This window comes from Schistocerca serialis, chromosome 4 (assembly GCF_023864345.2).
Source record: "Schistocerca serialis cubense isolate TAMUIC-IGC-003099 chromosome 4, iqSchSeri2.2, whole genome shotgun sequence".
In the NCBI taxonomy this organism is placed as follows: domain Eukaryota; kingdom Metazoa; phylum Arthropoda; class Insecta; order Orthoptera; family Acrididae; genus Schistocerca; species Schistocerca serialis.
Window position 1 is genome coordinate 601264758 of NC_064641.1, and position 25208 is coordinate 601289965.

General features: G+C 42.2%; 1 protein-coding gene and 1 non-coding gene across 3 annotated transcripts in view; both read left to right on the top strand.

Annotated features, from left to right (window-relative positions):
- The first annotated feature begins 2082 nt into the window (after nt 1–2082).
- Nucleotides 2083–25208, top strand: part of LOC126475382 (cyclic GMP-AMP synthase-like receptor) — a 259124-nt gene continuing 235998 nt past the window's right edge. Inside the window, exon 1 of one of the 2 annotated variants that reach the window (XM_050103207.1) lies at nt 2083–2211. The gene's annotated coding sequence lies outside the window, so the exon portion shown is untranslated. The remainder of the gene's footprint in view (nt 2212–25208) is intronic. The other variant, XM_050103208.1, reaches the window with a different exon arrangement.
- Nucleotides 18343–18417, top strand: Trnas-cga (transfer RNA serine (anticodon CGA)). Its single transcript has one exon. It is a non-coding gene; the product is annotated as a tRNA-Ser (tRNA).

A 25208-nucleotide genomic window follows, 5' to 3' on the forward strand; every position in this document is an offset into this window, starting at 1 on the left:
TCGAGAACATGATTGTGAGAAACACGGTGTGCTGCGCGCTGAGTAGAGCAGGTTCTGTCGGTTTGACAATGCAAACATTGTTCACAATCAAAAAGATGATAAACCGAGACATTTGAAGGTCCCGAAAGATGTACCGAGACATCGGGACTTGAAATTCAAAACCGGTACAATCCCGATTAATCGGGACACTTGGTAATCCTACCTAGGGATTACAGTTATGAACAACTTAAAATCGAACAATCAAATCGATAATATTATGCGGAAGGTAAACTAAAGACTGCGCTTTATTGACAGACTTTATAAGTGCGTGGCAGATGGTTCATGGGTTCTCTATTGTTCCATTCTCGAACATCGACCGATAAAACGAACACGTAAGTCTTCCCGTGCGGGCTTTGGTTTTTTCTTATTTTGTTACGATGATCATTTTTTTCTGTGTTCACTTGGCCCCAACAAAATATTTTCGCATTCGGAGGATAAAGTTAGCGATCGAAATGTCAAAAGATCTCGTCGTAATGAGAAACGCCTTTGTTTTACTCATTGCCACCTCTACTCGCGAAATGGCCTGTTAAAGACACCGCCTATACTATGCTTGTCCGTCCTCTTACGGAGTGAAGCTGCGCGGTATGGGATCCGCATGAGAAAGGATTGACGGAGGCCGCTCGTTTTACATTATCGCGGAATAGGGGAGTGTCACGGATATGACATGCGAGTAGAGGTGGCAATGAGTGAAACAAAGGCGTTTCTCATTACGACGAGATCTTTTGACATTTCGATCGCTAACTTTATCCTCCGAATGCGAAAATATTTTGTTGGGGCCAAGTGAACACAGAAAAAAATGATCATCGTAACAAAATAAGAAAAAACCAAAGCCCGCACGGGAAGACTTACGTGTTCGTTTTATCGGTCGATGTTCGAGAATGGAACAATAGAGAACCCATGAACCATCTGCCACGCACTTATAAAGTGTGAATTATACAATAGTCATGAACACTGCAGATGTGAAGCGTTGTTGTTTTGCTGTGTCAAACATTTTTAGGGGTGTCAAATGCTTCTCCTACGTCGTGAGTGAATGTAAGAACTTTTTACACGAAGAATTTTCGTGACTAGGAGGCCAAAGAGCGTGTCTGAAATGTTGTTGGTGCACTCAACACTCCTAACCAGAACTTTCAGCCCAAATAATAGTTCCGTAATCTGTACAGCCTGCCCTTCGTCGTCACCACACTCCGTAGTTACTCTACTTGCATCGTGTATAATAGCACACTCATTGGACACTTTCAAATTATGTTACAGTATAAATTCTTTGTCTAGAAATGTCTTCAGTTTTCGTTTGTGCCGTGTATGTGTTCTACACTGTTCACCAGCTTGATTACAATCGATTCACTACTTTTTTAGGCCTATTACTGTAGCCACTTTTCCAACATGTAACGGAACGCAAGTAGCATACTTTGGTTCATCATTAGGGAAAATTCAGACGGTCTACGAACGAGATTACTTACAAAACTCTCATGCAACACACCCTGAAATAATGCTCAGATGGGTGGGACCTATACCAAACTGAACTGACAGAGGATACTGAACGCATACAAAGGATGTCATCTCGAATGGCCAAGGGAGTGAGTCACGAGAATGAAACACGACTAGCAGACGTTCCAAATCAGACAACTATACCGCGAAATGCTACTTAACAAAATTTCAAGGAGCGTTATCAAACGAGTAATCTAGGTATATACAGCAGATCCCTACGTTTCTCTGCCGTAAGGATCGCAAAAACAATATTAGATTAATGAAGAGGCACATACAGAGCAGTGTAACCATTGTTACCGCGCGCCACACGGAAATGGAACGGGAGGTTCCCTAAACAGCGGCACAAGGGGAAATACCCTCTGTCCGGTACTTAACAGTGATTTCCGGATGTCGGTGTAAATGTAGCCGCAGGAAACGGTGATTTCACAATTTGGATTTACTACAACCAAAGACTAAGTTAAATCATTGAAGCTTAAGAGCACCCTGACAGACTGCCTGTGCTGATTGCTTTCGCGGAAATTCGCGTCCGCGGCAAGCGCTAGGCGACAGTCACGTGGTGGCGGAGAAGGTGGGTGGGAGGGGGTCACGTGACGCCTGCACTAAAGCAGATGCCGGCACACAGCTGACGACACACGCCGCGAGGCACAGTAAGCAGAGTGGTTGGTGTATGGAATAACGCTACTGTCTGTGAGTATGCTACTCGATATTTCCGATTCTGAGAGTTACTGTTGTTTACAGCCCGCCGACCTTTATCAAAAGACAGCAGCACACTCTTTTGTGTCGTCTGAGTCTTTTTGCGACGTTGTGTCTGAATAAAATCCTTTCTGTTTTCGACCCAAGCTGTCGAATATGACAACCGTTCAAGTAAGGTGGCTTGAAAACTGACAGGATTTTGTTCAATAGTAATTTCTTTTTTGTGCTAGCTCCTTATTGAAGCATAACTAAGTGTAACAACATATATGTCTGCATGATCCACACCTTCTAGCTCAATAAAAATATACGCAAGTTTGTTTTTCTAGAAGGCAAGAACTGGAGAACGGGAAATTATCTATCAAACTTATCTTCCAATAATAATAAAAAAATACGCTTAAGCATTGTTGAAACTGGACACGAAGTGGTGACTCGGCGCCTTTCCTCTGTAACTACTTAATAATCGCGTGCGTTGTACCGTACGTAAAACCTAGTATTATAGGCCGTTCCCTTCAATTATGAAACTACTGCTTTTCAAATCTCTTGCTTACATTTTTTTTAAATAGCTACGTCTAGTTTGTTTATTTCGTGATCTTACTGTGTTCGTTGCCCAAGTTAATCCGGCAGAAGAGTTCTGTTCTGTGCTCTCACATTTATGGATCTGGTCGAAACCACGTAATGACAGCAAAAAACACGTCTGTGGCAAGGCCCTGCGCTGCTTCTCCATGGCGGCAGTGAGTCTGCCACAATTAAATCGGAATTAGTTGTAACTGCTGTTATGTCTTTTCGTGTGTATGGTCAGTTATTTGCAGTGTGAAAAACGTTGTTGATGAAACGTGTGATTTACTTGAGTATGTGTTTTGAAACACTAGTTCGCAAGGAAGTAAGACCAATTCCCGCTCTATTGTGTCAGTCGCTTCGGAATGACGTTGCTGTTGTTGATACCCAAAAGAAATTGTGCACTTGGCCAAGCTCTACAGAAAACATAATTTATTCCTCACATGTGTGACACACAGTCATGTATGATCCAGGTAGGCAAGAAGATTTGTATTTTGCTGAATTGTATGGAAGTTGTTATTGCGCCGGCCGGTGTGGCCGAGCGTTCTAGACGTTTCAGTGTGGAACCGCGCGACCGCTACGGTCGCAGGTTCGAATCCTGCCTCGGGCATGGATGTGTGTGATGTCCTTAGGTTAGTTAGGTTTAAGTAGTTCTAAATTCTAGGGGACTGGTGACCTCAGATGTTCAGTCCCTTAGTGCTCAGAGCCATTTGAACCAAGTTGTTATTGCGTTGAACTACGGAAAACTGTAATGGTCTTTTCAGACATGGTGACGAGGTCACCTACGTACTTACCCTCGACGATTTGATTCAGATTAATAGGATATGTAGGATACGACAAGGACATCGAGATATGCAAACAGAAACACGCAACCCTCATCCATTATCGAGAAAATCGGGTTTAAAAATTTTAAGCGTACATATGTTCTGTGTATCGTAACTGTTACTCAAGAATTTCGCAGCAGCTGGAGTAAGCGTTTAGGTTCGTAAGTGCGAGATCTCTTATTGAATCTCACTGCCGGTACATCTTGTTTTTTCATTCTCACGGAATTCTAACAACAGATTTATTACGTCTTGTAAATTATCAGTATTTAATGATTCATGTATTATTTTCATAATCTTTATCTTGATAAAGGAGATGACTTTTTCGTGAAGAGATGTGATATAAAAATCGGATGCATAAGAAATTTCAGTGAAAACAGTACAGCAATTTCATTTACATTACTTTACCTATATTCGTGGAAACTATATGGATATGTAACCTGTGGATCACTGCACGAATCAGGACGATACGGATCGTAGGAACATGGAAATCAATAATTATTGCAACGTACAGCCGAATTTTTGTATGTGCACCGTTTTTCAATATGCTTTTTGCAAAACAAACTTGGTTTATATTCATAAACGGTTCTCGGTCGTCACACAATTTCATCACGTACCACGCATATCTGCTGTTACAATTACGGGAAATGGAAGAAAAGGAAGTATACCGGAAGCGAGATTCGATCCAGAGACCTGGCTAATATGAAATGTGGCACTTACGCGCTCGGCTGCGGACTCATCGATTACTACTGACCGTCATACTAAGTACAGAATCACACTTAAAATGTTCAAACGCGATTTTCTCGGAAACTATTGAGACTTGCGTCTCCCTGTTTACATGTGATGAAGACCTGGTCGTACCCTACGTATCACACAAATCGGAGAGGCGAAGTTCGTCCGGTGAGACCTGAAGCAAACCGCTTTAATTGAGCCTAATGCGTTATTTCAAATGAGAGGCGTCTGTAGCTCACTGTAGCAGTTGCTCCAACTCGCTGCTCGCTTTAGTCAAATGGGAGCATTCAGACCGGAGGCAGTGAGCAACTTGCTGCAGCCAGCCACAGACTTGCGCAGTTCCGGTACATACTACAAAGGCACTTAACGCCATTTCTACCATTGGCAAGACAAGGCGGCATAATTTTAGGGGCGGCAAAGGGCGGGAAAAATTAATTTCTAATGAAACAGCAAAGAAATTGAGTAAATGAGGAGAAAAATGGAAAAGAGGAGAAATTAAAACGCCGAATTGTTTTTGAAAGCATATGGAACAGTTCATAAGCTTTACTACCTTTTACGAAAGTACACACATTGCCTCTACCCACCTAAAAACGAACCCTGCTGATACTGGATACGAAACAAAAACTAACATGTCTGAGTGTCAGACTCGTAGCACGACATCATCGTAGAAACTGTGTGCCTTGTGCTTGGAAGCTGTTGTCTCAATTTACACCTTAGTGCATACTGCAATCTCTGTATTGCATATTGCTCTTTGTTGACGGTTGCATTTACACAAGTAACTTAGGGACTCATGAGCTCAGCAGTTAAGCCCCATAAGATTTCACACACACACAAGTAACGTGCGAAAGGACTTTTTCTGCTTTAAAGAGTAAGAGTCTCTGTGCTTTGTTAGGACAAGAACTCTTAGAAGCATTAGTGGTCTTGAACATTGAAACGGGTATTATTAATAACTCTGCTGTTGTGTTTCATGATAAAAGTTATGTGTTTGCCGCATCATCCAAAGCTTTGACGAAGTTGTTGATTGATAGGCAGGTCACAACAAAATTCAGCAGGTGGGATAACATCATAGAAGCGCCCAAGTTTGATGCTTCTGCATGTCTCCCATCAGTATTGCATGTTTCTAAAGTGAGGGAAAAATTCATTCGCACCAGAATATAGTTCCAGGCTTTCATTAGTCCATTTTCTTGCAATTAAATAAATGAGGCCCAATTTTGTTGCAGTCGTGTTGTCAGTTGAGTAGTGGTTTAAAATGTTCAACACATTCTTCCTATTTCAATTATTTTGGGAAATTTAAAAAAAACTGAAGACAAAAACTTTAAAAAATGAGGACATTTGTTGTCCTCAATAAATTTTAAAGGAATTGAAAACAAAGCATGAAAATTGAGGACTGTCTCCAGAAAACGAGGACGTCTGGTCACGTTGCTTTAACAATTAAAAATATAATAGAAGATTTAGATTGTTGTGCTGTTGGGTGTTGGGGGTGGTGGAGGAGGAGGGGGTGAGAATATCAGAGACCGATGTTGCTAAAAAAGAGAAGGCGTCATCTCACGCCTACAACGCAAAACACCTAGCAAAGGCGCCCATACGGGAATTTGTAGTGGGAGGAGGGGGGGGGGCCTAGACCTTGGATATGGAGTATTTTTAATATTTTGTAAGACTTGTAAGCAGGCATAAAAAGTTCCAGTCCAGCCCTGTTAAAAACCTGCGTAATATCGATTTTTTCAACCATTTTAATATCGATTTTTAAACCATTTTCTTCAGAGTCTTCACTATATTATTTTATTTATCAGAGAACTAGGGAGCAGGGAGGCGGTTTCCCCCCCCTCCCCCCCACCCCGCGTGTGGCCGCCCACGGTTACGTACACAGGCACGGTCAAGGCGGTAGCTCTAATGTTTCTACCTGTTTCCCATTATTCGTCATTACTAAATAGTACACTAAAGGTCATTTTAGTCTCCACCAATTTAAAGAGTGCTTCTGTTTATTACAGAGCTCATCAAATTATGTCAGTAAGACACAGTAGAAACTGAACAAATGGTTAGAATCTGAAACTCTGGCCGACTGAAACAATGTGTCAGACCAGAACTCCTACCTGGCGCTTTGCGTTTCGCGGGCTATGCTCTTACCAACTCGGGACCCACCTTTACAACTTCTGCCAGTACCCCTGTGCCCGAATCATCGATGGAAGTCAGTGTAAATCTCGTAATCTTAAATAAGATTAATCGGGCGGCACCTGTTCATTTGTTTTCCTGAGTTGCGTGATTCTTTATAACCACGTACCAGCACCGATCACAACTACTTTCTCTGTGGGAAACTAATGAGAAGTCCTTATGAAATTAGGCCATGGTTCAAGCTGAATTCTTACGCTGTAGTTTTCACAGCAGTGGCTGAGAGAGATAAAGAAGGTATTTAACTAGGACTATCAAATTCCTCCGTTGCGTCCGATGGTCTGCCATGCGAGGATTCCTATTTCATAAGAATATTGATAGGATAAGAATAATCTGGCAGCCTACTAGGGATGGAGGTAGCAGAGCCGTTATTACTCTGACGGGAATTCCAAACACTGGAGGGTGAAAATTACGAATCATAGTCGAACAAAGAATATTTGATTTCACCTTCTGTTTTTGGTTAATAGCCCAACAGCTATTAGTAATAAAGTTAGAGAGAATAGTGGTCATATAATGCTACTTAATTTTACAGCGTGTAGTCAGCACTCGGAGAAAACACGTAGCTGTAACGTGGCTACAGCCCACTGACAGTACGCCGTCTTTGAACGATAACATTCCTCTGCTGTGTGGGCGCCTTATCGCGCATGTTCCAGTCAAGGTTCTAAAGCAGCGTCGTAGGGATGGGAACAACTGACCGGTTAAAATCGATACCGATATTTTAGTTTTGAGTAACCAGTATTTTTCGTTATTTGTTGTTAGTTTTTTCATTTTTACTAATAACCGGGTAAAAAGCAGGCATATCGCATCATCATAATTGCAGTGCTAGATTTTGGTTTTTAAATAAAACATTTAAAAAAAGTAATGTTTAATCGTAAGATTCCCGTTGCTTTGAAGTATTGTATTATTATAGAAATTGGAAAAAGAGATTAGCACTAATTTCATGACAACACCTACTGTTAGAAACTAGCAACAAAACACATGACATAGAATAGCAGCATTGCAGCGACAATAATGTCCATGTTATCTTGTGCAGTGGCTTCCGTGTACGTGCAAGACTTGCCCCCACATGGTATATACGGTGGTCTTACGGTAGTCTATACGGTAGTTTCTCACTTGTAGCCGGCCGTGGTGGCCGAGCGGTTCTAGGCGCTTCAGTCCGGAACAACGTGACTGCTACGGTCGCAGGTTCGAATCCTGCCTCGGACATGGATGTGTGTGATATCCTTAGGTTAGTTAGGTTTAAGTAGTTCTAAGTTCTAGGGGACTGATGAAGCCGACGGACTGTCAACGTTAATAGTTTGTCGCCATGGGAATATCCTGAGCTAATATTGCGAGTTACATGCAACGTCTCTCCGTGGTGCTTGCCAGCATATAGAGGCGATTTGTAGTCTGATGGGGACGTCGAGCTAGGTGGCTCCACTGGCACAATTAGTGTTTACAAAAGTCTTCTCCTCTCCAGTACGCGGTACTAATACTCTGTCTGGTCTCTTACGATATCCCCTCCTCGCATATCGCATTGTCATCTATCGTTTAAGTAATGTTTTAGTTTATAATCGACTTTGGTTACAGCTTTGACGTTCTATGTAGTGCCAACTGTCACTTTTAGTTACCAGTAGTTGTCTTTCCATCACTCAGATTCTTTTGAGAATATACTTCATAAGAGGTTCTGTTTGATAACGTTGAAACGTTATTAACTCAGAAGTAATGATTACTTATTGTTCCAAGATAGAGGTCGCTAAACTCGTCACACGCAACACTTTACTAAGTGCTACGGTTGTTGTCCGAACTTTGAAACCAAAACGCTATAAAGGCTCTTTCATTAAGAACGACACTAAAAAATTTGAAAAAAAAAATCCCTCTACGAATCAAAGTAAGCTGTGCTTCATTTTAAAGCTTAGACATTGCAGCTATGTTGTACACAAAGTACCGTTCGAATATGAACCACGGCTTTGAACACACTAAGGGACACGATGGCTCCAATTGTTAATCACTGTGCAACGTTAGTGGCGTTACGTCTGCGGTAGCCTGATCAATATTCGCCTCCAAATATTCCGAACTTTGTGGCTTATCAGCAAAGATCTGGGCGTTCACGTAGTCCAAAAGAAAAGAGAAATTCATGGGTGTTAAATCGGACGACTGTTGCGGCCAATTAACAGATTCACGTCTTGAGATGTTCCGGGGCAAGACTTCTACCTCAGCAAATCGAGCGTAGCATTAGTTGTGCGGCACGTAGCTCCATCCTACTGTGACCACATGTTTTCAGAATCAGTATTCTCAAGTTCTGGGCACGGAAAGGTAGTAAAGCTTATGAACTGTTCCGTATGCTTTTAAAAACAATTCGGCGTTTTAATTTCTCCTCTTTTCCATTTTTCTCCTCATTTACTCAATTTCTTTGCTGTTTCATTAGAAATTAATTTTTCCCGCCCTTTGCCGCCCCTAAAATTATGCCGCCTTGTCTTGCCAATGGTAGAAATGGCGTTAAGTGCCTTTGTAGTATGTACCGGAACTGCGCAAGTCTGTGGCTGGCTGCAGCAAGTTGCTCACTGCCTCCAGTCTGAATGCTCCCATTTGACTAAAGCATGGATCTGCAGCGGTTGCTACTGACGGTGTCGCTTCTTCTGTCATCTCGAAAGACAGAAGGCCCAATGACGCCGCCATGGTGCATAGCACACCAAACATTGAGTTGTTCTGAATACAATGGCACCACGTGGACCACTTGTCGATTCTTCTCGCTCCAATAACGAAAGTTTTGCGTATTGACAAAGCCATAAGACAAAAATACCCCTCGTCTGAGAAGATTTTTCCTCTCAAACCAGGAGCAGCTTCCAACTGCTTTACGCGTCAATCAGCGAACACCAACGCAGTCTGTGGTCGTTTGGGTTAAGCTCTTGAGTCAATGAAACTTTGTATGGATGCAGACCCAAGTCGTTTCGCAAGATTCACAGAGCTAAAGTCTCGTATAGCCGCAACCATTGAGATCGGCTTGAAACTGACAATTCGGCTCTTTCTCGATACTGGTCGCTACTGTTGCGGTATTGTCCTCTATTCGCGCCCTTGTCTTCTTGGTGGCTTCTTGTCGTGTAGAGTGAAATCCTGCAACTTGGCCACAGTGCGTCGTATAGCCTGAACATACAGACTGTGATGGCAATCGAATTCTCTGGTGAATAAACGACGAGCACCCACAACTGAGTTGCCACTTTGGTAAAATGTTTAACGATTTTTAAACGTTCATTAAGCGTGAGTCGCTGCATGAAGAAACTGCAAACAGTACTGGACATTTTCACACCTGGAAGCACACAAAAATATTAGAAATTGGAAGGTAGAAAGATCCTATATAAATAATCAAAAAATTGTTCAAATGGCTCTGAGCACTATGGGACTTAACTGTTGTGGTCATCAGTCCCCTAGAACGTGGAACTACTTAAACCTAACTAACCTAAGGACATCACACACACCCATGCCCGAGGCAGGATTCGAACCTGCGACCGTAGCGGTCACGCGGTTCCACTCCGGCCGGCTATATATAAATAATCACGGGAAACAAATGCTTTCCCTCCCATTCTACCCAAGTCGTTACACTTTAACTCGTATCTGTCTCTAACAGAAAACTGGTAAGTACCAGTATCACTATTCATTAACATACAATACTGTGCATGCACTTCCGTCGCCTTTTCCCACAGGATTGGATGTCAGTATTGAGCAGCCATGACGTGAAAGATAAGTAAACCAATATAGAGAGAATATCTATACATATTATAAAGTCCGTCGCCGCGTTTCTCTATTTGTGAAGGTTAATCTCATGCACTACTGCAGAGATTTTAATACCATTTTCGTTAATACAAGAATGATTCACGAGGATGGTTTGTATGTACAACTTCTGACTGCCACAACTGACAAGTAAGGAGCCCGGTTGCTGATTTTTAGTGCTACCCATAGCAAGATGGAAGGGTCGTTATAGTAATGTCTTGTGTGTGAATAGTCTCATCACAAGCTGAGCAGTGCATGAACCGATCCCAGGTTTCTTCGTTCTCGCGATAACATCGAACTTCACTATCTAACTATGAGACACAAAGAACACGCAAGGCACCGAAACGCCATCCAGTCGAATGGCTTCCACATGGGTAACAGAAAATGGGGAAAAAAAATCAGAGAGAAAAATCAGATTTGTATTTGTAATTCTCTGCGTAGTTAGATGACAGCCTGAAAGGACGTGAAAATGTAAGTAGTACAGCAACATAATGATTTCATAAAAATATCAGGGACAACATTACTGTGCATAAAATTTCCACGGTTTGTTTGGCTGTTTTCGATAGTGGCACCAACAACGGTCACCCGCTCGACAAAAACTGTTAGCGATCGTTACGTACGTAGTTTGCTTTCCAGGGCGGTAGAAAAATGTATGGAACGCCTTGTCTGCCCAGAATCATTTGTTAAATTTGATGTAACCCCACAGAAAGGAAGGACTGCAATAGGCCGATCTTATATTGGTCTAATTCAGGGCTTAACAACCGGCGGGTTTTGAGCGCGAGTACTCGCGTCTGCTCAGGCACGTGCTCGCGAGCAGGTGCATGGTCGCGGAGTAGGGAGGGAGGGGGAATGCGCGCGCACGTTTCAATAGGGCCGCAGCGTGTCTATTGAATTCGCGCAGACCGTGTAACGTTTAAAGTACTACGATCAGCTCTAACAGTCACTTCGCTGGTTAAGAATCATGTCAAGTGGCCGTTGTGTAACTCCAACCATGCTTTCGCAGTTCAACCCCCATTGGGAGGAATTGTATCTGTTTACAGAAAAAGATGGTGTTGCAAAATGTTTAGTATGTCACAAAACGCTGAATTCTTTTGGGAAATTTAATTTGCAGCGACATTATATGTCGTACCACGCGAAAGACTACGGAAGTGGAAAATGTGATGGACCAGATAGTGCACAGGAAGTTATTAAACTTTAAAGGAAGCTATCCGTAGAAGATCTGGACGACGAAGAAAAATCAACTGAGGCAGCTCTCAGAGTGAGCTACAAAATTGCTTTGTTTTTAGCAAAAACCCTGCGCCCCTTCACTGATGGCGATTTAATAAAAGAATGTTTGGTAGTTGCAGCGGAACATTTGTGTCCATCTCAAGTTGAACAGTTTCGGATTGTGCCATTATCTAACATAATCATTATGCGTCGCATACAGGAGATGGCAGACGACGCCCAGAGCCAGCTTGCAAATAACTGTAACGATTTTATAGCGTATTCTCTAGCTCTGGACGAAAGTGTTGATATCACTGGAACAGCGCAGCTTGCCATATTTATTAGAGGTGTTAGTAGAGATCTTCAGGTGACGGAGGAGCTCCTCGATGTAGTAGCCATGAAGAACATTACAACCGGAGGTGATATTTTACGTAGTGTTGAAGAAAGTGTTGAAAATATAGGATTGTCGTGGAATTCTTTAGTTTCAGTGTCTACAGACGGTGCACCAGCGATTACAAGGAAAAGATCAGGTTTCGTTGCGCTGTTGAAGGAGAAAATGAAAAAACTGACCGTGCCGAAGAAATAAGGGGCGTTCACTGTGTGATCCACCAGGAAAACTTTTGTGCAAAGAGTATCACTCTAAAAAATGTGATGAGTTTTGTTGTTAGTACAACTAATTATATAAGGAAGCATGGGCTATCGAAGAACAAACACACAAACGTTCCACAAATAGCCTAATGACACTAACAGGACAAGCGTGGGAAATAGGGGGGTTTTGGGTGGGGACAAACTAAATATAAACAAATTTAGACACCCACCCCCATACAAAACCACGCAAAACGACGAAGAAACCATCACAAAACTCCCCAAATACCACTAAACACAATATAATCTGGAATCGGACACTTTCCTTGACCTATATAGCTCAACAGCAGCTCCCGATCTCAAATTGGGATCGAACACTTCCCTTGACCTCTCATCCTTACGACATCTCCACATACAGCCGTCCACGGTCCGAGACGCCGGAACTTTAAGTAAGCCACATTTCTTCACGACATACTGAACACTTCACGACTTCATCCAAAAATCCGAATAGTTGAAGAAATTTTATTAGAGAGAACGCACTGTCCATCATAGCCGACAACTGAAAACTGTTGACCCTGTCAGTCGTATCCATACCTACCATAGACATAAAAAAACGCAATTTACCAAAATACACACAGGACGCCACACTCGCAAACTAAACCAAAAACATCACCTAACACACTACCAGAGAGCACCACCGATCGAATCAAAACGACACCTACAAACATGCCGCTCTCACAAACTAAATTCCGCGCCGTCGTGACGTCACACACCCCAACAGTCTACGTCACGGGTCAAAGCCGACGGGTGGGATCGGACGCTTCGGTCGACCACATGTATTTTCATTCCCAAGTCCTCCTCTCAGTGGTCAGTGCAACAGAATGCCGTGCGAGGCGTCAGAGTTAGATTCTCGGCTGGGTCGGAGATTTCTGCGCTCGGGGTCTTGGTGTTGTCTTCGCCACCATTTCATCCTCAAATGGCTCTGAGCACTATGGGACTCAACATCTGAGGTCATCAGCCCCCTAGAACTTAGAACTACTGAAACCTAACTAACCTAAGGACATCACACACATCCATTCCCGAGGCAGGATTCGAACCTGCGATCGCAGCAGTCACGCGGTTCCGGACTGAAGTGCCTAGAACCGCACCTTTTCATCCTCATCGACACGCCAAGTCGCCGACGTGGTGTCAACTGAAGACGTGCACCGGGCGACCCGTCCACACGTCGGGAGGCCCTATCCACACACGCACATTCAACCCGTGGTTTTCTTTCTACATACGAAATACTCCGGAGCAAACCCGACGAAGGTGCAGGCGAAGGCAGCTGCCCTTGACGCCTCTTAACGTCTCGCTTAAAAAAACGATTTAAAAAATGGTATTGCGCGGGGCCATTTGCTGTGATGAAATTGCAAATCATGAAACTCTTTATTTATTTTTAACACTGGCCAACAGAATTTTCCCTGACAAAGACAACTCAGACTTAACCTATTCATTTATTACCCACAATATACAAGCCCAACGCAATATTACTGCTATACATTGACAACATGATTTCCAATAATTAACACAAAAGAATTGCCTTGCATTGCAAGAAAGCCTAACAATAATACAAACCCAAAAAATATGAAATCAAAGAAATATGAAACTATCTCAAATTCTGTTAATTGCGAAACTTATTTCAATCACGAATCCCGATAGTGGAAACCCCATTCAGTTTCACAAGTCTCTTACGTCACAGAAAATCTTCATAACATGAACTACAGTAAGTAACAACAACTACCATCTAAATAAAAAGATTCTAACTACTAGGGGGCATATGGTTAGCAAAAGAAAGATTTTGTTGAAGAGCAAACAATGTATTTAGAAAATTTTAGCTTATTAATGTGACATCCAGTTCCAAAAATTAGGTAGTTGTCAATAATTCCGCTACCCAATCATCATCAACCATATATCCATTGTCATATCCTGCCTTGCATATTTTCTTATAAGAAATTTCATCTCACTTTTCATTGCGTGACCCACCAACACAGAGTCTCCACTAAGAAAACCGTGACCATAAACTTCCCTATCCACACGCTAACTGCTAGTCCGGCCAACCCAAAGACCTTGTAAAAAATAACTAGACCCACTGATTGGCGCTGCAGTCGCGGGATAATTTGAACCTTCGGCTGGACGCCATTATAGTGGTTGTAGTCTGATGTTTTGTGTAGTATTGTTGTTTATGAAGACCCTGATTCAACGTTGTATATTTGTTGAGGCGTACATGCAGTATTTGTTACTCATAATTCTACTGTCTGTACGTTCCAATCAAAAGAAGTACAATAGCGAAGAGTTGTGCAGCGATTAATTGTACAAATAAATTCGAGAAAGGAACGAATATTACATTTCACAGATATGTGAATATTTTAAGTTGTTTTGTATGTCAGTGCACTTGCTTAATGTTTTTGTAACACGGTATTAGCATAATGTCTGTGCAATTATTTGCAGGTTTCCTTTCTCAAAACCACAGCTGTTACAAAAATAGTTACACGCTGTCAGGAGGCAAGATTTCCGACCGACAGAATACCATTTTATATGTTCTGACCATTTTGAAGAAAGTTGGCTGATCGGTAGTGTTTTCATGGTCTAGATTAGGTTGAAACTTGATAATTTGGTCGTGAGTTGCCAAAGCACTATGCCATATATAACGCACTTCTTGTCATAAAATCTAAAGCAAGGTAGAGTCAGAAAATATCTATTAATATAGTGGGCAAATCTTCAGAGTATTTTGATGGATTTTGCGTACATCTATCGTAAATGAACTACGAAAAATGCCAGGGGTCCAGTACATAACTTTTAGCTACGGCAGATTCCATGTAGTACGTAAGATAAATTCATAAACAGTGACTAGTTGCTGTTTGTTCATAAATTAAAAAGTATATTGTAGTAACGTATTTAAAAGAGGCATTATGTTTGTGACCTAACTCAAGGGAAAGCATTTTATAACCAAAAGCGATGTGTAAACATTCGAACTCCGCACGTCAGTTTACGCCGCCCAGCTATTCAATTTGTCCGCTCTTCACAGTCGACCACTCGTGCGGTTGTGGGGGCCTGGGCCAACCACAGAATCTCTTACCGAGGTGCAGAGTGCTGTCAGCGATATTAACACAATCTATATCGCTGCCAACATACAAACAGGCTACTTACAACCTATTCCGTCTTTCAAAGCAGAACTAACATTAGTATGGAATTTTAATAGCCAGCTACTCTTTCTTTCATGTTAGCAGTTTCATTTCTATCATTGAAATGTAACGTGCAAGCCAAAGTCGATTCCACAGCAATTACTCATAAATCCGTTTCAGAAATCTCACCACTCCGTCTTTCGGCTAATTGTAAAGCAACCTTTTGAGATATTCAAGAAAGAATAGGCAGTCTTGCTTGCAAAATGTTTTTTTATTTATTTGTGATGCGTTTCATTCTCACAGGAGCCTCATTAGACATCGCCGGGAAAAACAGGTTTCATCAGCTCAAATTAATGAGCCCGGAATCAGCTGTAAAGCTGTATTGTCAGTTACATAGAGCCGCTGGGAAACCACGATCAGAGTTGTGAACAGAGCGGAACCAAAGACAAACTCGCCCGGTAAAAACACTCGAGGACCACGGACAAGAGCACAGAACGTCCCGCAATCACCAAAATAAAATATACAAGACTCATCCACCTACGGAAATAAATAAGAATATGTTTCAAGGCGAAGTGCGGTAAGCGAAACAAACCTAAGAAACCACGTAAATAAGGGTGGAGATAAAGGAACAGATATGAAGGGCTAAAAGACCTCGGCTCACAGAGTATGTGAGTAAAATAAGGAATAAAATCGAATATATGAGTCACTCGTTACTTGTATTTACGCGTACTCGCTCTTAACAAAACGCAGGGCATGTTTACAACACTGGTCAGGTGTATAAAGCGCCCTTATTGCACACATTTACAGCTCCTACTAAGAGGTTCTAGTCGGTGCCGCCGGACGGGAAAGTAGAATGTGTTTACAGAGATTATCTTACATCCATTATATAAGATAAAAACTAGGAAACACAACTAAACAATATCAGTGTCTGCACCAGCGCTAGCCGGCCGCAGTAGTCTAGCGGTTCTAGGCGCTCAGTCCGGAACCGCGGGACTGCTACGGTCGCAGGTTCGAACCCTGCCTCGGGCATGGATGTGTGTGATGTCCTTAGGTTAGTTAGGTTTAAGTAGTTCTAAGTCTAGGGGACTGATGACCTCAGATGTTAAGTCCCATAGTGCTCAGAGCCATTTTTTTTTTTTTGCACCAGCGCTAGGTGGCGCCGCCAAACGGGAAAGTAGAATGTGTTTACAGAGTAATAACTATCTTAGAGCCATAATGTAAAGATACAAACAAGGAAACGCAACTAAAAAATATCAGTGTTTTGCCACTTGTGAGTATACATTTATTTAAAAAGTAACATCGTAGCCTCAGGTAATTCTGGTTATGAAAGGTCAGTTGTCATTTAAAATAGACTCTTTTTGAAATTTCAAGTTCTTCGAGGATGTTCATCTTCTTGCCTTTTTATACAACATGCAAAATATCGAGATCATATATGGATGGTGGTCGGCGCCCATTGAAACGGGCTATAAAAATCTCTCCGTTAGGCTGATATAGTGCACGTCACGGTCAAGAAACTTAATTCTGCAGAAGGGGAAGACTTAAGTTTCTCATTGTGAGGAACTAAAACTGTGTTCCCACACTTCCTAGAGAATTCAATCCGTACCTTAGTATTCCTAAAGAGTGTGGTCAAGTCATAAGAAAGGGGCCTAAAAAAGGGATAGCTAAACGCACAACGCACATCAACGCCAATCGTTTGTGGCTGGGTCCAAGAAGGGATAGCTAAATGCAGCGTTTATGGCTGTGGACGCGTGGCCTTGAGCTCCACTCGCTCGTAGTATTCGTTGTGTAAACGACGGATCAAAGAACACACTAAAACCATTCGTAAGCTGTATCTCAAGGAAGACAACGAACCATTTCAGAGACGAGCTGTCACTGGTAGGTTGGAACAACACGTAAGTGTTGCGAAGATGCTTCGAGAACTGAGATGGGAATCACTGGGGGGAAGGCGACTTTCTTTTCTAAAAACCCTATTGAGCAAATTTATAGAACCGGTGTTTGAAGCTGAGTGCCAAACTATTCTACTGCCGGCAACATACATTGCGCCTAAGGACCACGGAGATAAGATACAAGGAAGTAGGGCTCATGCGGGAGGATGGAGACAGTTGTTCTTCCCTCGCTCTATTTGCGAGTGGAACAGGAAAGGAAATTTCAAGTAGTGGTAAGGGTACCCTTCGCCACGCACCGTTCGGTGGCTTGCGGAGTATCGATGTAGATGTAGATAAAGACATTCCAAAGGTAGCTAATTTCTTTTTCAATAGATTCCAAGGTGAAGGAAACTTCAAACGTTAGAGCAATAGTCAACCTAGAAAAGCTTAACTTACACAACCTTGGGTGGGCTGGTGTAGCATGAATCACTGAAGAGCTAGTGGTAGCTTTCCTATAAATATATAAACATACCTTATTATTACCCAATTGGAGGGAAAAATTTAAGTAATTTAGCACACTGCTGATCCATGGCTTCATGGGTAACAAACAATTTAGAGTGAAGGCCGTTAAATTCGAATAAAAAGACATCAATATCCACTTCTTGGCCTTTAAAAACGATCCATATGACATCGACATACCTTCTATAAAAAAGGATGTGAGAGTTCGAAGCAGTTACATAGGGAAAACACCGGTTTTCGAGGTTGCTTACGAACATATCGGCGAGAAAGCCCGAGAGATAACTCGCCATAGCCAGGCTGTCGGCTTGTTTGTAAATATTATCAAATGGAAACTGCTTAATTTGAAGTAACTCCAGAAGGGAGATAGTGTTGTCCACTTCTTCACTGAATGCAGAAGGATTATTGAGCTGGGAATCCCGCACGATACCAATCGTTTCTATAAGCGGAACATCAGTATAAATATTTTTTTCATCAAGTGAAAGAAGAATACAACCGTACGGAAATGTACAATTTTGGAGCAACCAAACTAGATGCTTCCTATTGCGTAACGGAAGTAACTCTGTCTTTCAACATGCCGAGTAAAAACTTTGAAACATGATACCCGGGATTTCCAATTCCATTAAGTATGTCGCGGACAGGAAGGCCCGGTTTGTGAGTTTTAACTTGCGCACGAAGCACACTTCCAATTTATGTAGATCATTCGGAGGATTTGTTTATTAGAGGAGACAAGGTACTGGCGGAATTAAAGCTGAGGGGACGGGTGTGAGTCGTGGTTGGGTAGCTCAGTCGGTAGAGCAATTGCCCACGAAAGGCAAAGGTCCCGAGTTCGAGTCTCGGTCCGACACACAGTTTTAATCTGCCAGGAAGTTTCGATTTGTTTATTGATAATCGTCAAGCTGATCTTAAGGGCTTTATCGTACGCCAATGTGGGATCGAATCCTATTGCAGGGATACCATTTTCTGCAAAAAAAGTTTAACACTTCTTCAACACAATGATTCCTATAGAGTAACATTACAATGTTCCCTTTGTCTGTTACTACCATAATAGCCTCTTTCTGATCAAGCTTTTTGGCGATCGATCTAAGGACATTGTGTTCAAAGGAGAGGACAGATTTATTCATTGCCTTACGTGTAATACTACTATCTTTGACACTAAGTTGAAGTTTCTCATCTCTTGTGGTGAGTGATTTATCAACAGCGAAATTCATATCTTCCAAGGGAGAAGTAATTTTATCATGCAACACCTAATCTTTCATCTTTTTGTACATTAATTCGGTGTCTTGGGTTCTACTTACGTGCTGGCCATTCTCCCATATCTCCTTATTCAGAACGCGAATCGTGTTGTCATAAACATCATCTGATTAAAAGCTTGTCAACTTAAAATAGGTCGAAAGAGCCAGGGCATTAAGGCGATCTTTCTCAATGTGCCATAGTTTGATTTCATTGTCCTTGCGCTCCTTAACCCGGTAGGGGAAGAACTACTAAAATTCTTAACCCTCAGGTATCTATGTACATAGACAGACATAAATTTATTACTTAAACAACATTTAGGCAGTATTCAAGCTGGCTTTCATTCTTTTGAACTTCAGATTATAAAATAAATGAGCCTCTTCTTGTACTGCCCGACTAGGCAGACAACGATGAAAATCACACCACTCCAATTATCGGCTAGTGGTACAGCAATGTCTTGAGGTGTTCAAGAAAGATTGGTTCAAATGCCTCTGAGCACTATGGAACTTAACATCTGAGGTCATCAGTGCCCTAGAACTTTGAACTACTTAAACCTAACTAACCTAAGGACATCACACACATCCATGCCCGATGCAGGATTCGAACCTGCGACAGTAGCGGTCGCGCGGTTCCAGACGGAAGCGCCTAGAAGCGTTCGGTCAGAGCGGCCGGCGTTCAAGAAAGAACAGACAGTCTCGGCTGCAAAACGGTTTTTTATTTGTTTGTGACACGTTTCACTCTCACAGGAGCATCATGAGACACCCGGGGGAAAAAAAGTTTGCTCGGCGCAAATTTATGAGCCAGGAATCAGCTATATAGCTTCAGTGCCTGTTAAATAAAGCAACTGGGAAACCACAACCAGAGTTGTGAACAGAGCGCAACCAAAGACAAACGCGCCGGGTAAAAACGCTTGAGGACCACCGGTAAATGTACAGAAAGTCGCACTATCATCAAAAATAGCCCGTCATCCAATAAAATTTACAGGACACATCCACCGGGTAAAACACTCGAGGACCACTGCCAACAGCAATGTCCCGCATTCATCAAAAATGGCACGTCATCCAATAAAATATGCAGGACACATCCATCTACAGAAATAAACATGAACATGTTTAAAGGTGAACAGCAGTGAGCGGAACAAACACAAAAAACCACGCAAATAAGGGTGGAGATAAAGGAACGCATATGAAGGGCTAAAAGACCTCGACTCACAGAATGTGTGAGTAATATAAAGAATAAAATCGCACAAGAGTTCACTTGCCAGTGGTCCGCGAGTGTTTTTACGCCATGAGTTTGTCGTTGGTTAAGTTCTTTTCACAAATCGGGTCGCTGATTCCCTGTTGCTTTATTTAACTGACAACGTAGGTTTGTAGCTGATTCCTGGCTCATAAATTTGTACTGAGGAATCTTATTTTTCCCCCAGATGTCTGATGATGCTCTTGTGAGAGTGAAAAGCGCCACAAATTAAATAAATAACCATTATGCAACTGGGACTGCGATTTTTAAAATCTGTTTTGTTTCATTGTGGATCGTAGAACATCATTTATTGTTTCTAATATGAACAATGATTTTCCGGCCACAGATACTACAGTTAGACCTTTTCGACTATTTTGGTAACTTTAGAAGAATGGGAAATTTGGTTGCCTCCAGCAGCAAGGATACGTTTTTTAGCAAATTTAATAACAATATGTCGCAGAAGGCAACAAAAGGCACAGGCACGGAAAAAATTGCGTTTTTTTCGGCTTTCCTGTGTTCAGACAGAGCAACTAGCACAATGATATAGGAGAATGGCTCACAAACGAAAGAAAACCTACTTCTCCCAGCAAAGGACCAAAATGCCTATAAATTAGATTTGTCACTCTTACATTCACGCTTTTTTTTTCTAACAGGATTCCTTGGTTATGAAACTTCCTGGCAGATTAAAACTGTGTGCCCGACCGAGACTTGAACTCGGGACCTTTGCCTTTCGCGGGCAAGTGCTCTACCATCTGAGCTACCGAAGCACGACTCACGCCCTGTCCTCACAGCTGTACTTCTGCCAGTATCTCGTCTCCTACCTTCCAAACTTTATAGAGCTCTCCTGCGAACCATGCAGAACTAGCACTCCTGAAAGAAAGGATATTGCGGAGACATGGCGTAGCCACAGCCTGGGGGATGTTTCCAGAATGAGATTTTCACTCTGCAGTTTGTTGGAAGAGGAAGGAGCGGGGGGAGAGACAGCACCTCACCTGTGTGACTACAATAAACCTGTTTAGTGATAAGTTTCGTTGCGTATCCATCAACCGCAGCAAGCACAGAAATCTTAATTTAAAAAACTACATTTCTTGCAGCAGTGTATTTTATTTGTTCCAGACACGTTTCGCTTTTCCTTTAGTTACGGGCATCGTTAGTGGAATCTAGAATAATTCAGTTTTGTTTTGAAATGCGATAGTTTTAGATTAGAAAAGAGTTTGTCTAATTTTTTAACGTAATTTGTGACTACGTACATTTATTCGAGTTCTTGGTTTGAATCTAAAGATTCCTGCCATCTGGTCACGTGCTAGGGGTGGCATTATGAACTCGCGTACGAAACATCAGCATATTATCAAGTTACGAACGTTTTTCTTCACAATTTTCATGTCACGTGCTAGAGGTCGCATTATGAATTCACTTACGAAACATAAGCATATTATCAAGTTACGAACGTTTTTCTTCACAATTTTCATGTTCTTTGCGCTAATTGCTGTGGAGCACTATTACTCTTGTGTTAACCAAAGCCCTGGCTAGACGTACTGGACTGGCGAATGCCAGCAAGCGCTCCTATTCTCGCGTAGCGCTCGCTAACATCCTAAAATGGCAACGCTGAGCGTCCGTAGTTGCCTAGTTTCAGCGTCAGTAGCGAAGCAGTGTGTAGATCTTCGCGCAGATCTCGTTATCCACTTTTTATTGAGTTATTACTTTCGACAGTTTGACTCGAAGTAAAAAAGTGTATCTTGTGACATTATTTTTTTCCATTTTATTTACTGAGTTGAAGTGCTTGTGTAACCTGAAAATAGAAAAGCACGAAGAGAGATTTCCCCTTGTGCCATGTAAGTGGTGTTTCCGAACAATTCCAACAAGATGCACTCTGATAGCAATGCGGCTGAAAAAGACAACTGAGTTTCTGCAGCAAAGCGAATCCATAATCTATAAATATTTAAAACATCGAATAGCCAATAGGAATTATTTGCATAAGGTAGGCATAATCAACAGCAATGATATCAAGAAATGCAATGATCGTGTTACCGAAAAAAATCAACCATCGTAAGAAAAAACTTTCCTATCGTACAGGTTATTTGTGATGCAGCTTCTGAAGCTGGTTTAAAAACTATCTAGTGCGCGTGTCGTGAGGGAAAATCACCAACGTTCAATTCTCTAAGGAAAAAAACTGAACACTGAGCTCTTTACCAAACTAAACGACTTCGATAAAGACGTTGTCAGAAGGACAGTCACTGAATTTCACGATGGAGAGTACCAAACATCGGAAAAACTGAGAAAAAAGTTATTTGAAAATAGAAACTTCACTAGATCTGTGAGCCGCATATTAAAAGATATAGGATTTAAATACAAGCGTCAGAATGACGATAGACAATTTTTACTTGAACGCAACAACATAGTGGCCTCCAGAAATAAATTTTCAGGGACGATGTTTTCGCTGCGTGCTTCAGGTGACATGCGACCTATATTCTGTTTGGATGAAACTTGGGTTACTCAAAACTATGAACTAAAATACTTAAGGCAGAAATCGAGGAAAAGCCTTAAGGTACCCGTTCGGAAAGGGGCCAAGCCGACTGTCTTGCATGTACGGTCAGCGAAAACTGATTTTCGTAAAGAAATTAGTTTACAGATATAAAAAAAACAAACGACTCGAAAGATTACCGTCTGGAAATGAACACAGCCCAGTTTGACAAATTATGCATTTTCGTTAGCGTGCCAATTTGCTTGAAATTCCAGTAGATACATTTTTACCCTGATTTCTCTTTTTGTCATTGACTTACGTACATTTACACATCATACAAACATGAAACACCTAATGTTGTCTATAATACACTACTGGCTATTAAAATTGCTACACCACGTAGATGACGTGCTACAGACGCGAAATTTAACCGACAGGAAGAAGATGCTGTGATATGCAAATGATTAGCTTTTCAGAGCGTTCAAGCAAGGTTGGCGCCGGTGGCGACACCTACAACGTGCGGACATGAGGAAAGTTTCCAACCGATTTCTTATACACAAACAACAGTTGACCGGCGTTGCCTGGTGAAACGTTGTGATGCCTCGTGTAACGAGCAGAAATGCGTACCATCACGTTTCCGACTTTGATAAAGGTCGGATTGTAGCCTATCGCGATTGCGGTTTATCGTATCGCGACATTGCTGCTCGCGTTGGTCGAGATCCAATGACTGTTAGCAGAATATGGAATCGGTGGGTTCAGGAGGGTACTACGGAACGCCGTGCTGGATCCCAACGGCCTCGTATCACTAGCAGTCGAGATGACAGGCATCTTATCCGCATGGCTGTAACCGATCGTGCAGCCACGTCTCGATCCCTGAGTCAACAGATGGGGACGTTTGCAAGACAACAACCATCTGCACGAACAGTTCGACGACGTTTGCAGCAGCATGGACCATCAGCTCGGAGACCATGGCTGCGGTTACCCTTGACGCTGCATCACAGAGAGGAACGCCTGCGATGGTGTACTCAACGACGAACCTGGGTGCACGAATGGCAAAACGTCATTTTTTCGGATGAATCCAGGTTCTGTTTATAGCATCATGATGGTCGCATCCGTGTTTGGCAACATCGCGGTGAACGCACATTGGAAGCGTGTATTCGTCATCGCCATACTATCGTATCGCCCGGCGTGATGGTACGGCGTGCCTTTGGTTACACGTCTCGATCACCTCTTGTTAGCATTGACGGCACTTTGAACAGTGGACGTTAAATTTCAGATTTGTTACGACCCGTGGCTCTACCCTTCATTCGATCCCTGAGAAACCCTACATTTCAGCAGGATAATGCACGACCGCATGTTGTAGGTCCTGTACGGGCCTTTCTGGATACATAAAATGTTCGACTGCTGTCCTGGCCAGCACATTCTCGAGATCTCTCACCAACTGAAAACGTCTGGTCAGTGGTGGCCGAGCAACTGGCTCATCACTATACGCCAGTCACTACTCTTGATGAACTGTGGTATCGTGTTGAAGCTGCATGGGCAGCTGTACCTGTACACGCCATCAAGCTCTGTGTGACTCAATGTCCAGGCGTAATAAGGCCGTTATTACGGCCAGAGGTAGTTGTTCTGGGTACTGATTTCTCAGGATCTATGCACCGAAATTGCGTGAAAATGTAATCACATGTCAGTTCTGGTATAATATATTTGTCCAATGAATACCCGTTTATCATCTGCGTTTTTTCTTGGTGTAGCAATTTTAATGGCAAGTAGTGTAATTTAATACATTGTAGACTGCAAATAACGAATTGAATGGCAAGGCTATTAAAATTTTTAAAGTCAATAATGTGCACGCACACTGCTTCCATAACGATATGACTGAAATAGACTTAATCAATATTTCGTCTCAAAAACATAATTATATTGATTTTGACCACAGCTAGAGCAGTAGATATTTTATTGAAAACTGTGATTTAAAGTCGTAACTACTATTTGTCTGTTTCACTCCCTTTTCACCTAGTGCCTCATTCTGGCTCTCCTGCAAGTTGAAGATAACCTTTCGCTCCCTGTACTTTATCCGTGTTTCAGCGAGACCTCGAGCCTAACTCGGTCAACATCTTCGGACAGTTTCTGTAAACCTACAGATACCATAAATTCAGGCGTACCTTTCTTCCAGTCCATATTCTAACAGTATCTTGGCTCGGGTTTACCTATATTCCTCAGCAACTTGAACTAATGTTCATATATCTGGCGCTACGTCTGTTTTAGTTAGTCTGTGAATAATTCGTCTCGTGAATATAGTACCCACGACTTAAAAAACTGGTGGTTCAATAATATTAACAGCTGCTCGCAACTACCTTCTTCAGAATTTGGAATTATTACATACTCATTGTAGTATTGGGGTTTTGTGTCTGTCTTGCAACGCCACGTGAAAGTTTTGTCGTAGCTTGTTCTCCCGAAGGTCTTTCTAACTCTGAGGGAATGCCATTTACTCTATTTGCTCGTTTCGACTTAGTTCTTTCAGTGTTGTGTGAAATTCTTCTCGCAGTATCCGTAACATTGTCTTCAGGTTTCGTTCTACATAGTCCTTCAAGCCTTTCGTTCTTTGCGAAGAAGGGGAACTCCACATAGCACCCCCCTCAGATTTACTGGTAGAGGGCCCAATGGATAGCCCGTCAAAAACTGAACACAAATCAAGCAGGAAGAAGGTTCG